The 14,575-nt window shown below is 35.1% G+C and overlaps 1 protein-coding gene across 2 annotated transcripts in view; it reads left to right on the top strand.

Annotated features, from left to right (window-relative positions):
- The window catches only part of CADM2 (cell adhesion molecule 2), a 1,267,951-nt gene that overhangs the window by 509,713 nt on the left and 743,663 nt on the right, over positions 1-14,575 (top strand). The gene's annotated exons all lie outside the window — the stretch shown is intronic.

The following is a 14,575-nucleotide window of genomic DNA, read 5'->3' as shown; positions in this document are numbered from 1 at the left end:
AGGTTGCTTCCATGTCCTGGCTATTATAAACAGTGCTGCGATGAACATTGGGGTACACGTGTCTCTTTCCCTTCTGGTTTCCTCAGTGTGTATGCCCAGCAGTGGGATTGCTGGATCATAAGGCAGTTCTATTTCCAGTTTTTTAAGGAATCTCCACACTGTTCTCCATAGTGGCTGTACTAGTTTTCATATAAATGTTTTCATATAAATGTTTTCATATAAATTTCATATAAATGTTTTCATATAAATATAAGATTTACTGGAAGCATTCTTTAGATTTCAGTAAAGAACAAGTATTAAATATCTCCTATACCTATTTCAAATAGATTTTAAACTGTTTTAACAATATAACAAAATTTAAAATTGTCTGATGAGGGGATTTTAGGGCAGTGAAACTATTCTGTATAATAGTGGTCATTGTTGTTGTTCAGTGGCTCAATCATGTCCATCTCTTTGCAAGCCCAAGGACTGCAGCATGCCAGGCTTCCCTGTCCACCATCTTCCAGAGCTTGCTCAAACTCATGTCCACTGAGTCGGTGATGCCATCCAACCATCTCATCCTCTATCATCCCATTTTCCTCCTACCTTCAATCTTTCCAAGCATCAATGTCTTTTCCAATGAGTCAGTTCTTCACATCAAAGTATTGGACCAAAGTATATGACCAAAGTATTGGAGTTTCAGCATCAGTCCTTCCAATGAATATTCAGGGCTGATTTCCTTTACGATTGATTAGTTTGGTCTCCTTGCAGTCTGAGGGATTCTCAAGAGTCTTCTTCAACACTATAGTTTGAAAGCATCAATTCTTTGGTGCTCAGCCTTCTTTATGGTCCAACTCTCACATCCATACATTAAACTGGAAAAACCATAGCTTTGACTATATGGACCTTTGTCAACAAAGTGATGTCTCTGCTTGTTAATATGCAGCCTAGTTTTGTCATAGCTTTTCTTCCAAGGAGCAAGCATCTTTTAGTTTCATGGCTGCAGTCACCATCCACAGTGATTTTGGAACCCCCCAAAATAAAGTCTGTCACTGTTTGCATTGTTTCCCCATCTATTTGCAATGAAGTGATGGGACCAAATGCCATAATACTGGTAGATTCATGTTATACATTTGTCAAAATCCATAGAATGCACAATACAGAAAAAGAACACTATAATAAAGTATCAATATTGATTCATCAGTTTTAACAAGTGTACCATGTTATTGCAAGATATTAAAGGGAATGAGTGGTATAGGGGAACCCTCTGTCTTTTCAGTTTTTTGCAAACTTGAAAGTATTTTTTAAAAATTATATTAATTAAAGAAATTCACCTAGGCAAGTGTTACTTATGTTACTGTTAAACAATAGTGACTATTTAACAATAGTTAGTGACTATTTAACAATAGTAGCATATATAGATTCTCTGTCTACACTTTTTATCACTATTAACACTACGTTTAACTTGTCATTCTAATTTTTTAAAATCTTACTGGCTCACTGACAGGATGAGAAAGATTAGAAAACAAAGAATGAAAAGATTTCAGATAAGTACAATCAGTAATTTCTTTGCCCATATTTCAGATTGACCTATTATATAGATGGCTTCCTGGTGGCCCAGTGGTAAGGGGGTAAGCCTGCCAATATAGGAGATGCAAGAGACTTGGGCTTGATACCTGGGTCTGGAAGATCTCTTGGAGGAGGAAATGGCAACCTATTTTAATATTCTTGCCTGGAAAATCCCATGGACTGAGGAGTCTGGCATATTAGAGTCCATTGGGTGTCAAAGAGCAGACACAACTTAGTGACTGAGCATGCATATATTATATGGATACTTATATTTCTACCCTGTCAAAACTGGCCTCACTCATGTAGGCCATCTAATTGTCACACTACTGACTATTTGTTGTAAATAAAATATGGCTAAAGATATGTGTCACTTATTATCATGAATTGCTATTCTTGGGTTCTAGAATACAAAGTTTCAAAGGCTACTTTGAGTCTTGAATATTGAACAATATAAGCATAAGCTGGATGAAATGAAGATTCACTTTTCTCTTATGCATGAATGAATATCCTCTATCATATTATGACAGATGTCAATTAGCATTCCCAGTTTATTTTTCATGTGCCTTGAATAATTGTAAAAAATATAATATCTTACAACCCATTATAGAAATATGACTACTACTACAACAACAACAAATGACAATAACATAATAATAAACTGCTTTTTATCATTAAACTTCCCATGTGGCTCAGAAGGTAAAACGTCTGCCTACAATGCGGAAGACCGGGGTTCGGTACCTGGGTCAGGAAGATCCCCTGGAGAAGGACATGGCAACCCACTCCAGTACTCTTGCCTGAAAAATCCCATGAGCAGAGGAGACTGGTAGGCGACAGTCCATAGGATCGCAAAGAGTCGGATACGACTGAGCGACTTCACACTCACACTATCATTAAACTTGGCATCTACTAAAACAATGATTCTGATTCCATAGATCAGGGTAGGATCTATGATGTGCATTTCTATAAAGCTCATGGAAAATGTGCCAGTGTTTTGACCTCAGGACCATGGCTTAAGAACCTCTATACTAAATCAAATCATTGATAACAAACCATGCTTAAGCTTTAAGATATTAAGAAGTTTTCATAGTGGAAAAAGGTCCAGTTATGACAATTAGGCATTTGTCAAGGTTTTTTTCCAAAATAGTTTTAAAGGAAAGTTGCCTAAGAAAGAGCTACTTGTTATTTAACATATCTACATTGGTACTCAGGATTTTTTCATAATTTTACTGGACTAAAATTAGAAATAACCCTTAGTACATGTTATTATGACCTTATGAACAGATCTACTTACTCATGTCTAATATAAAATCATTTTCTGATATATTTCTTCCAATCATTAATCTCTAAAATATATTTTAAATTTAGTTCTACATTTCATATTAGAAAAGATTCCATAAAAATGAAAGATAGGACATAAGGGACTTACTTCAATTTCCACAGTGAATATGTGGTAGAATGATGATGAAATTTGCAGGGTTTCTATGTGTATGTCCTTGGAAAGAAAAGTATAGCCCAAAGGACTTCTCTTCAAAGAAACAAGATTTGTTTTTTCTTTTTTTCTTTTTAGGTTAGAAACTGTTAGGAACAGGTGACAGCTGAGACAAAATATTGACAATCTGAAGTAGAAAGTCTTTGCAGATTGGTAAAGGGAGACATAAAATATTTTTGTTAATCACATTTCTTCAAACCAAAAGGAAAATAAAGCTAAAGAGCATTTCAAAGAAAAGGATGACAGTGAATGAAACAAACAAGTTTTCTTTAGCTTCATTTTTTTTTATTTGTAAGAGTTAATGCTTATTTTACCTCTATTAGCTGATGTTGTGTTATATTTAGCTTTCAGATTTTTAAAGATGAGGTAAATGCATATAAATATATATATATATATATATAATTTTTAATTGGAGGATAATTGTTTTACAGTGCTGTGCTGGTTTCTGCCATACATCAACATGAGTCAGCCATAGATAAACATGTGTACCCTCCCTCTTGAACCTGCCTCCCAACTCCCACCCCCAACCCCTCTTCTCCCCACTAGATTGTCACAGAGCACTCAGTTGAACTCCCTGAGTCATACATAAAATTCTCACTGGCTATCTATTTTTTGTTGTTGTTCAGTTGCTCAGTCATATCTGACTCTTTGGGACCCTATTGGCTGCGGCATGCCAGGCTTCCCTGTCCTTCACTATCTCCCAGAGCTTGTTTAAACTCGTGTCCATTGAGTCTGTGATGTTGTCCAACAGTCTCATCCTCTGTTGTCCCCTCTCGTCCTGGCTTCAGTCTTTCCCGGCATCAGGGTTTTTTCCAATGAGTTGACTCTTCTCATCAGGTGACCAAAGTATTGGAACTTCAGCTTCAGAATCAGTCCTTCCAATGAATATTTATGATTTTCTTTATGATTGATTGGTTGATTTCCCTTCAGTCCAAGGGACTCTAAAAAATCTTCTCCAACACCACTTTGAAAGCATCAATTCTTCCTTGCTCAGTCTTCTTTATGGTCCAGCTCTCATATCCGTACATGACTACTGGAAAAACCATAGCTTTGACTATCTATTTTATGTATGGCAATTTACATATTTCAGTGCACTCCAGTGTTCTTGCCTGGAGAATCCCAGGGACAGGGGAGCCTGGTGGGCTGCCATCTATGGAGTCGCACAGAGTCGGACACGCCTGAAGCAACTTAGCAGCAGTAGCAGCAGCAGATAGGCAGAGCTGAGGAATATCAGGGAATTTTGGTGCTTTTTACCTCGTGGAGATCTGTTTTCAGTCCATCCGATATTATTACACTCTCCTTATATACATTCCTGTTGTTAAAGACAGAGTAATTCTCATTAAAAGTAATCATCAGCTATTGCTTGTTGTTTTAAAATATTTCTGTAAAAAGGTGTTTTTAATTTTACAAATCTAGGCAGTATATAGGAACTAACTTAAATTATGGTTGTCATTTCTTCAAATTAATTATTTAACTTGTAGAAATTAATTCATGAATAAAAATCATGTTTTCAAAGCCGAGAAGGATGAGAAACATTTACTCTTATGTGTTTCTTCTCAAGCTGCACATTAATTAGTAAGAATTATTCTTTTGTGGTAAGTTTGCCATGTATCCTACAAACATACATGCAAAGTGATTACCTATATCTGATGCTCTTGCATCTTTTCCTTTTCCTTTCCAGTTAAGATATTTTCTTTTTTGCAATTCAGCATACTGTGTGTGCTTTGCTGATGTGTGCAGTGTTTTGGTTCATTTGTCATATTTACTCACATATTGCTCACCATGGGTAATTGTTGTCTGCATACTTTTGTATAGGTTAATTTGTATTGAGTGGTTTATAAGACAAGAGAGAAAAGGGCAGTAATTATGTAAGTAACTACGGCATATAATTCCTTTTTTGTTTAATCAGTATGGTGGCATTAAGTATCAAAACAAAAATTAATTTAATCTATTTCTTGACATTTTCTGTTGCTATTATTTTATAGAAAAAGTTGGGAAAGAAAAAAATTGAGTTTGTTTGTTCCTTATTTGTGACTGATAACTTCAGTTTGTGTCTTTATTCTTTCCCTAAGGGACTAATGTTACAGTTCAATGCAAGTTTTTGTGTGTACATACATATTTCATTCTTACATTTTAATTAAAAGTGTTAATTAATTATGTATTATAATCTGCACATATGAAACTTTTAGAATGTCTATAAATATACATGAACCACACAGGATTGTAATAACAATTCGTGATATTTTTAAAGTTTTGTAATTTGCTTAAAAATCTCTTCACAAAACAAAAATCATTATTATTCTTGAATGCCAGGAGTACGATTAATCATTTGCAATTAAAATAACATCTCATTCTTCTAAAATACTTCTGTATTATAGCTTCATTTCACTCCTACTTATATTAATGTTTAATAGGACTATTCATATATAAAGATTTTTGCATATTGGTATATATTTCAGAAGTGTATGACTAATTTATGAATATTAACTCATGTCTCTTTGCAAACCAGAGATAGAAAAGGGTAATAAAGTACCACAATAAGCCAACCTGTTTTTCAGTCACACAGCTGTGTCCGATTCTTTGTAACACCATGGACTGCAGAACCCCAGACCTCTTAGTCCTTCCCCATCTCCCAAAGTTTCCCCAAGTTCATATCCATTGAATCAGTGATGCTATCCAGCCATCTCATCCTCTGATGCCCTATTCAATCTTTCCCAGCATCAGTGACTTTTCCAATGAGTTGGATGTTACCATCGGGTGACCAAAATACTGAATCAGTTTCATCTATCCTTCAAATGAATATTCAGGGTTGATTTCCCTTAAGATTGACTGGTTTGATCTCATTGATGCCCAAGCTTCCCAGGTGGCTCAGTGGTAAAGAATCTGCCAGCTAGTGAAGGAGGCCAACCTAGAATAATCTAATTTCACCTCTGAGACTTGACTTTCCCTGAAGGACTTGACTTTCCCTGAAGCAAATGGGATTAGTACAAAAGCTTATATTTGTTGCCAGGAAGCAGAATTTGGGGTGTGGCTGTTGAATGTTTGTCTTAATTAGCAACTGTTTGCTTTTTCACTAGAATTTTCCTAGTCCTTGTAATTTCCAGTGACCTGAGCCTTATGTGGCTTCTTAAAAGTTCAGTAGCGTGTAGCTCTCATTGCTATGTATATCTCGCACTTAGTTTCATTTACTGAATTGTAGATTTTGCATATGAATCTAATTATGCTATAATAATTTGCTGGTCTCCACATCAGCAGATTTGCCAGGTCTCAGACACTAATTTCTTTTCTGAAAATTTATACTTGGTCTTCCCTATCAGATTTAACTCTTGTCTTTTACTTACATGAGCTTGTGATATCTGCCAGAAACCTCTTTAACCTTTCCCTGCCTTGTCCTTTATCACCCAATTTTTCATAGGAGTAAAATCTGCCTGCTAGTACATTATACTTTAAAAACATAATAAAAATTATTATTATTATATTGTAACATGTAGAATGCTGCCAATAAGTTAACACAACACTAGAAGATTTTTGTGAGAAATATATTTTATTTAGAGAAATTTTGATGTAAATTCGGCTCAGACTTTTAAAAAACTGCTTATCAGAGTCTCAAAGTAGCACTTCTAATTTGACTAATTTGAGATTACAAGAATATTTTGTATTATATTTGAAAGCATATAGACTTAGTAGACTCTAATAAACAAAAATTCTACTTGGTAAGAACTTTAAAAATCATTTTATTTCATCTTCTTACCAAATTTTAAACTTCCTCTCTATTACCCTGACAAGTAAGTAAGACAAAACATTATTTTTAAAATGGCTTAATTCTATACAGAGGGATTATACAATTATACAAATGCTCCTCAATATAAGAAAAGTTGAGAGTATGTAAGTTTGGCATTTATTAACATATTAAATGCACTTTGGGATAAAAGAGATATTAATTCATATCTGAAGAGATTCAAACATTGCAGAAAAAAATCAGGTCAGACACTCCTAGTGGACAAAATCTAAGTAAGTATGTCAGTCAAACCATATATGACCCCAGATTACCAACAATATGACATGCTAGAGATGAGACTTTGTCATAGTATCTCAAGGTTGTCCAGAGAAACAGCATAAACAAATACACACACACACACACACACACACACACACGTTTGTCTTAATTGACAAGTACCACACAAAGCTGAAATAAAGGGCTCTGGATCTCCTGCCATGTATTCCAAACATTATCCTATCTGGTGAGTCTAGGTCTGGCTTCCTGGCTTCTTAAATGGTTTTTAAGTTGGGCCTGCCCTTCAAGAGATTATAACTTACTGTTATATGTATTACTGGGCAGTTGTGCTTTTCTTATGTCTATTTAAAAATTTCTTTGATTTTATATGATTTTTAATGTTTAAATCATCACTTTTGTGACTAAAGTAAAACATACGAACTTATATAAAATATTTTCATAAACTTTTGAAAATATAATTAATTGAAAAGCATGTTTCCCATTATATGCTAACCTTCATATATTTATATTTGATAAGATTTGATAAACATTAATATAAGATTATGTTTAATAAAAACCACAAGATTTAAGGATAGCAGTGCTAAGAGGGCTAAAATAGAAAAATATAAAAAGAAAATCCATCTGGTATTCCTCCAAGTGAGAGAAGCACATGTCTCCTTGGTTGGTCACTCAGTCATATCTGATTCTTTGTGACCCCGTGGACTGTAGCACACCAGGCTTCTCTCTCAAACTCATGTCCATTGAGTTGGTGATGTCATCCAACTATCTCACCCTCTGTCATCCCCTCTCCTCCTGCCTGAGTCTTTCCCAGCATCAGGGTTTTTGTTTTGTTTTGTTTTAAGTTGACTCTTCACATCAGGTGGCCAAAGTATAAGAGCTTCAGCTTCAGTATCTGTCCTTCCAATGTATATTCAGTACTGATTTCCTTTAGATGACTGGCTTGATCTCCTTGCTGTCCAAGGGACTCCCAAGAATCTTCTCTAGCACCAAAGTTCAAAGGCATCAGTTCTTGGGTGCTCAGCCCTTTTTATTTTGCAGCTCTCATGTGATACATGACTACTGGAAAAAGTATAGCATTGACTATATGGACCTTTGTAGGCAAAGTAATGTCTCTGCTTTTAATATATTTCCTATGTTTGTCACAGCTTTTCTTCCAAGGAGCAAGCATCTTTTAATTTCACGGCTGCAGGCACCATCCACAATGATTTTGGAGCCCAAGAAAATAAAGTCTGTCATGTGTGTCAATTCATGTCTTATTAGGATATACATATAAGAGGTCACAGATGTACTATTTACTCAATTAATAAATTAGTACATTTCTAATCAGTTCAGTTCAGTTCAGTCGCTCAGTCGTGTCCGACTCTTCTAATCGGTGTGTTTGCCTTTCTCCCCACCTTCTTCATCATACATACTTAATTTAATTTTAAATAGATAGAGTGATATAAAAATGTTCAGATATAAATTTCCAGACTTAATGATTCTTTCTTGGGGACAGTCATGGCTAGTTAGTTGAAGATGTACAGTATTTTTATATTTGCCTCATGTCCTATTTTCTGCTGTTTTTTTTTCTTGAATAACCATGCACAGGCATAATGCAACAGAGATATCTTGATATCAGACTGTCTTTTAAGAACACTTTTCTTGATAGTATTTCTAAGCAAGTTTCTGCAAAGGCAAAAATTTCTAGGAAAAGATCCAGAACTTCCCACTTGACCTGAAATATGAACATAGCTTTTAGAAAGAAATGCATGAGCACTTTTAATCTGTGATTTTCTTCATGATTTTTTCTCAAATTGAGTCTTTAAAATTTAATAGGCATGATATTTTAAAATCGTAATACTTCAACTTGCTTACCACATTATATCTAAGAGGAGAATGATCTATGAAACTGTTTCCATGTTTATTATTAATTATATATTTAAATGATATTTAATCTCCAGAATCACTTTAGTGACCTCTAAAACTGGAATAATTTATTAAGCTGTAACATTATTCACTTCTGTTTTAGAACTATATAATAAATTTGTAGCTACAATAATTTGGCAGGAAATTGCTGAATACATTTGGAGAAATACAAAATAAAGAAACTACAGCTGACTAAACATTTGGACAAGTAGCTCAGATTGTAAAGAATTTGCCTGCAATGCAGGAGACCCAAGTTCAATCCCTGGGTTGAGAAGATCCCCTGGAGAAGGGAATGACTACCCACTCCAGTATTTTTGCCGGGAGAATTCCATGGACAGAGGAGTCTGGTTGGCTGTAGTTCATAGGATTGCAAAGAGTCAGACACATCTGAGCAATTAACACTTTCACCAGTTTAATAGAACAGTACTTGAAAACAAAACATAGCTCATTTTATCCAGGTCCATCTGTGCGTGGAATGTTAAAGCTGAATATATTTTTTGAGTCAACATTGTTTGATTAGCAGAACAAATAGTAGAACAGAAACTATCCACCACTCTTTCCTGAAACTCGTTTACTAGATTCTAGATTTTTGAGAGCACGCCTCTTCTTAAGAGTACAGTAAGAACACGCCAGTCAATCCACTGATAGTCTAAAAACCAACACTGTATGTCATAATTCCTTTCATTGAATCATTCAGGTTTAAGAGTCATTACTTTTTGAATTCATAGTAAAATATTAGGAAATGACACAGCAGGTATTGTTTGTGTCTGAAATCCTTTATTCTGAATGGAACAGCTCTATTATCAATCCGTCCTTGGAAACCGCTGTAATCTTCCAGCAATTTTTGAAAGTCACAGTAGTGCCAGCATTATCTCCAACCAATAATTAATTTCATGCAAAACTTCTGTCGTAATTTTTAATATGTTTAAATCTCCATGTAAAGGCTATTGAAAACAAGTTCCTACTAGTAAGTAATTACATTTTACTTGGTTAATTCTAACATTGAGGAGATAGTCATTTTTTAGTTCTTAGAGGTGAACATGGAAACCCTTGTTTTGTGCTTCTATAACTCCAATGGAATTGCACGATTTGCGATATGTCATTTGAAGCCATGAAGCAAGTTGTTTCCGTTCTAGTTAACTCAGAGATAGCTTTTCTATTATTTCCACTGTAGCTGGGTCCTCACTCTTGTTATGCTTGTAGTGCTTCTCTATTAATGCTTTCCAAGTCACTTTGTACAAAATGCACCATTGTTGAGGTAATGCTGGTGATTTCACTAATAACAATTGAATGCTTTCTCATATTATAAAATTTATATTGATGATGAATATGTGTATAATTTATATCTAGATTGAAAAATTAAAAAGCACATGGTAAACAAATTCATAAAAAAAATTCACCCTTAATGGCTAAACAACTTTCTCAGTAAAGAAGCAAAAATTGAAATAAATGTATTTATCAGTGACTAAAGGAATGTGCATTATACAAAACTAATTGTAAGGTGTTTTTGTAACAATCTGCATGCATTATCCACTTCCAAAGTCTGGTGACTCAATGTAGTTTTTCCCTCACATTATTTTACCTCTTTAGGTTACTTGAGTTAGGGGCTATCCTAAAAGCTTAACCATGGCAGAGACCCTGTTTGCTGAATGGAAAAAACATTTTCAGGCATTAATAGTGAACTTCTCTGACAAACACTGCAAACTCAGGGAGAAAATTATCCCTTTGGCTGAAAAAATTTTAAGGTCCCAGTTTAATTGACTGTCATTTTGGCAATAAAATATCATTTGAATTTTGAAAGTGCTTCATTAGAGAATTCAACAAATGTTTCTTTTTTGGTGTGGAAACAGCTCATTTATAATGAAGAAGTCCTAGATATATGGATCAGAAGACTGGGTTTGTGTCCTAATTCTGCCATGTTCCAACAGTGTTGTATTAGATAAGCCACACAATCTCTCTATAGTCAGTTTTATCATTTATAGCATAAGGATAACAGTATCTTATTCATAGAATTCTTTTATTATGCAATAATATATAATATATTAGAAAGCATTTTATGTACCACATGATGAAAGCAATTCCATGATTATAAATTATGTTTCTTAATGCTGAACTTACAATAAACAAAGGAATAATACACAACCTTCTGTCTCAATAAGTAAGAAATATACACTATAACTCTGTTATAGTGCACTGACAATATATTGTTAAGTATAAATGTATATTTATAATTACTATAAACTCAGTAAGCTATATTAACATTTTTCTGTATATAAGTTCTTTATCTATAAATTGAAATTATTGCCTGCATTTTTGGCATGGACTCAGGATTAAATATCACTTATTTGCTTTATATTCAGTTCAGTTCAGTCGCTAAGTCGTGTCCAACTCTTTGCGACCCCATGAATCCGCAGCACACCAGGCCTCCCTGTCCATTACCAACTCCCAGAGTTCACTCAAAGTCATGTCCATCGAGTCAATGATGCCATCCAGCCATCTCATCCTCTGTCGTCCCCTTCTCGTCCTGCCCCCAATCCCTCCCAGCATCAGAGTCTTTTCCAATGAGTCAACTCTTCGCATGATGTGGCCAAAGTATTGGAGTTTCAGCTTTAGCATCAGTCCTTCCAATGAACACCCAGGACTGATCTCCTTCAGAATGGACTGGTTGGATCTCCTTGCAGTCCAAGGGACTCTCAAGAGTCTTCTCCAACACCACAGTTCAAAAGCATCATGCTTTGTATTAATTAATATATATTAAATGAGCAATGTGCACCAAATACTGAGATCATCACTAAAAATAAAAAAAAGATAAAAGATACATTCTGTACATTCTCACTGTAAAATGGGAAAAACATAAATTATAAAATTATTATAATCTTTTTGGCTTACTTCAGTCTATAAATAGAAAAAAATTATTATAATCTAGGAAAAATATTATCAAATTATGCCCTATGAATCAAATCAGACCCACTGTTTGCTTTTGTATGGTTTGAGAGGTCAAAATGACTTTTTACATTTTTAAATATAAAGTGTGAAATTTAAACAGACTATTAGCCTTTCTGGGAAAAAAGTTGCTAATTTTTGCCTGTAGACCCAAATAGCATATAATCTGGCCCTCACAGGAGAGTTTGTTGAGGCTTGTCCACAATGATGACAGAAGTGAATGAAGTATGAATAGGTGTTTTGTAAAGGAAGTTAGGAAAACTCTACATGAGTATGTAATGGATCCTGTAATGTGGATAATATCTACAGTTAAATAAACAGGAGTGTAACTCTGTGTGTGTGTGTGTGTGTGTGTGTGTGTGTGTGTGTGTGTGTGTGATAGTTTGGGAAGAAAAGCAGAGAGAGTATTCAAGTATATGGGAGGTGAGAACTAGTCCAGAAAATTCGATTACTTCAGGAAGACTGAAATGCAAGCCTTTTATGTCATGCCAGGAAAATTTTATCCTAAAACTAGTGCAATCCAGTAGTGGACAAAAAAAGGACAAACCGATTATGATTGTTTTAGTTTTAGAAGGGATACTCAGATGACAATAAATATATTGGTAACAGACTATCACTATACTCTGAGAATTGTGAATAAGCAGAGAAACAGAGAGACTAGAAGGAGAGAGACAGAAAAACAATAGAAAAACAAAAATGCTTTAGTGTTGCACCTTTGTGATACCGAAAGGAGCTTGATGGGAAAATAGCTCACAAGGGTCCATGTAAAATGAAGGAGAAAACATTGAAGATAGATAATGCTTTCAAGAATTTGGTCTATTAAAGTTGGATTAGGTGATATTTCCTTAATTATAAATAGAGATGGTATGGCTATTTACTTAATAAGTTTATCGAGAAGATTATGTTATTGAATAAAATGGTTTCACTATTCCCAGTAAGAACTAAATTAATATTATCTATTTCTACACAAGTGGGCAAGTTTCAAAACCTGAATCCCAGATTTCTCCTCTGTAAAATTAGGAAAACACTCATCTTTAGAGTTTTTCAGGGACATATTTGTAAAGAGCTTATATCACAAGATCTGTGGTCAGTGAGTGTTCTTCAAGTAGTGATGCTTATTTTTTTCTTGAATCTTCTCTCTGCCTTCCTCTACAGACACACACACATACACTCTGCCTACCAAACCACTGTACATCATTTACATTATGTACCTGCTAAGAGGAGTCCGTCAGTCAAGTCAGTCATTTAGTCATGTCCAACTCTTCTTGACCTCATGGACTGCAGCATGCCAGACCTCCCTGTTCGTCACCAACTCCAGGAGTTTACTCAAACTCATGTCCATTGAGTCGGTGATGCCATCCAACCACTTCATCCTCTGTTGTCCCCTTCTCCTCCCACCTTCAATCTTTCCCAGCATCAGGAACTTTTCCAATGAGTCAGTTCTTCACATCAGGTGGCCAAAGTATTGGAGTTTCAGCTTCAACATCAGTCCTTCCAATGAATATTCAGCACTGATTTCCTTTAGGATGGATTGGTTGGATCTCCTTGCAGTCCAAGGGACTCTCAAGAGTTTTCACCAACACCACAGTTCAAAAGCGTCAATTCTTCAGCTCTCAGCTTTCTTTATAGTCCAACTCTCACATCCATACATGACTACTGGAAAAACCATAGCTTTGACTAGACAGACGTTTGTTGGCAAAGTAATGTCTCTGCTTTTTAAGATGCTGTCTAGGTTGGTCATAACTTTTCTTCCAAGGAGCAAGTGTCTTTTAATTTTATGGCTGCAATCACCATCTGCAGTGATTTTGGAGCCCCCCAAAATAAAGTATGTCACTTTTTCCATTGTTTCTCCATCTATTTGCCATGAAGGAATGGAACCAGATGCCATGATCTTAGTTTTCTGAATGTTGAGCTTTAAGCCAACTTTTTCACTCCCCTTATTCACTTTCATCAAGAGACTTTTTAGTTCTTCTTCACTTTCTGCCATAAGGATGGTGTCATATGCATATCTGAGGTTGTTGATATTTCTCCTGGCAATCTTGATTCCAGCTTGTGCTTCATCCAGCCCAGCATTTCTCATGATGTACTCTGTATATAAGTTAAATAAACAGGGTGACAATATACAGCCCTGATGTACCCCTTTCCCTATTTGTAACCAGTCTGTATATACAGTAAAGACATGGAGAAACTACAAACATGTGGTACAGTGGTTGGTTGATATGGAGGCAGCCCTGAGGAGATGAAAAGGTTAATCTGAAACCTAAACAAGATGAATGGAAAAAGAAAAAAAGATTACTGTTGATGATAATCCATCAGTGCAATAAGTTTGCTGATGATTTGCATGGGATGTAGGCAGCAAATTTAAGAATGGGCATGACATTTTAGAGTGACTATGGAATGGAGAAATAAAAAAGAAATAAAAGCACTTTTGAGTAACTGAGGGACCAGCTGAGTTTTAAACCATTGACTTATGGTTAATTGCATAGCTTTCTTCATCCATTCTCTTTCCTTAGTCTACATCAATAAATGAAGTGGTAAGTTTTTAGGGAACAAGCTAGAAAGGAGGATAAGATGAAGTAGAATCTTTGGTAAAGTAGAGGATACTGCTGACGTATAAGATCACATAGCATCTTTCTTAAAAATTTTAATGAAGTATGCTTGATATACAATGTTGT

Source organism: Bos grunniens, chromosome 1 (genome assembly GCF_055505025.1).
Source record: "Bos grunniens cultivar Pamir isolate PY7600 chromosome 1, Bosgru_T2T1.0, whole genome shotgun sequence".
In the NCBI taxonomy this organism is placed as follows: Eukaryota; Metazoa; Chordata; class Mammalia; order Artiodactyla; family Bovidae; genus Bos; species Bos grunniens.
The sequence above is the reverse complement of the archived record's forward strand: the minus strand, read 5'-3'. Positions and strand labels throughout refer to the sequence as shown.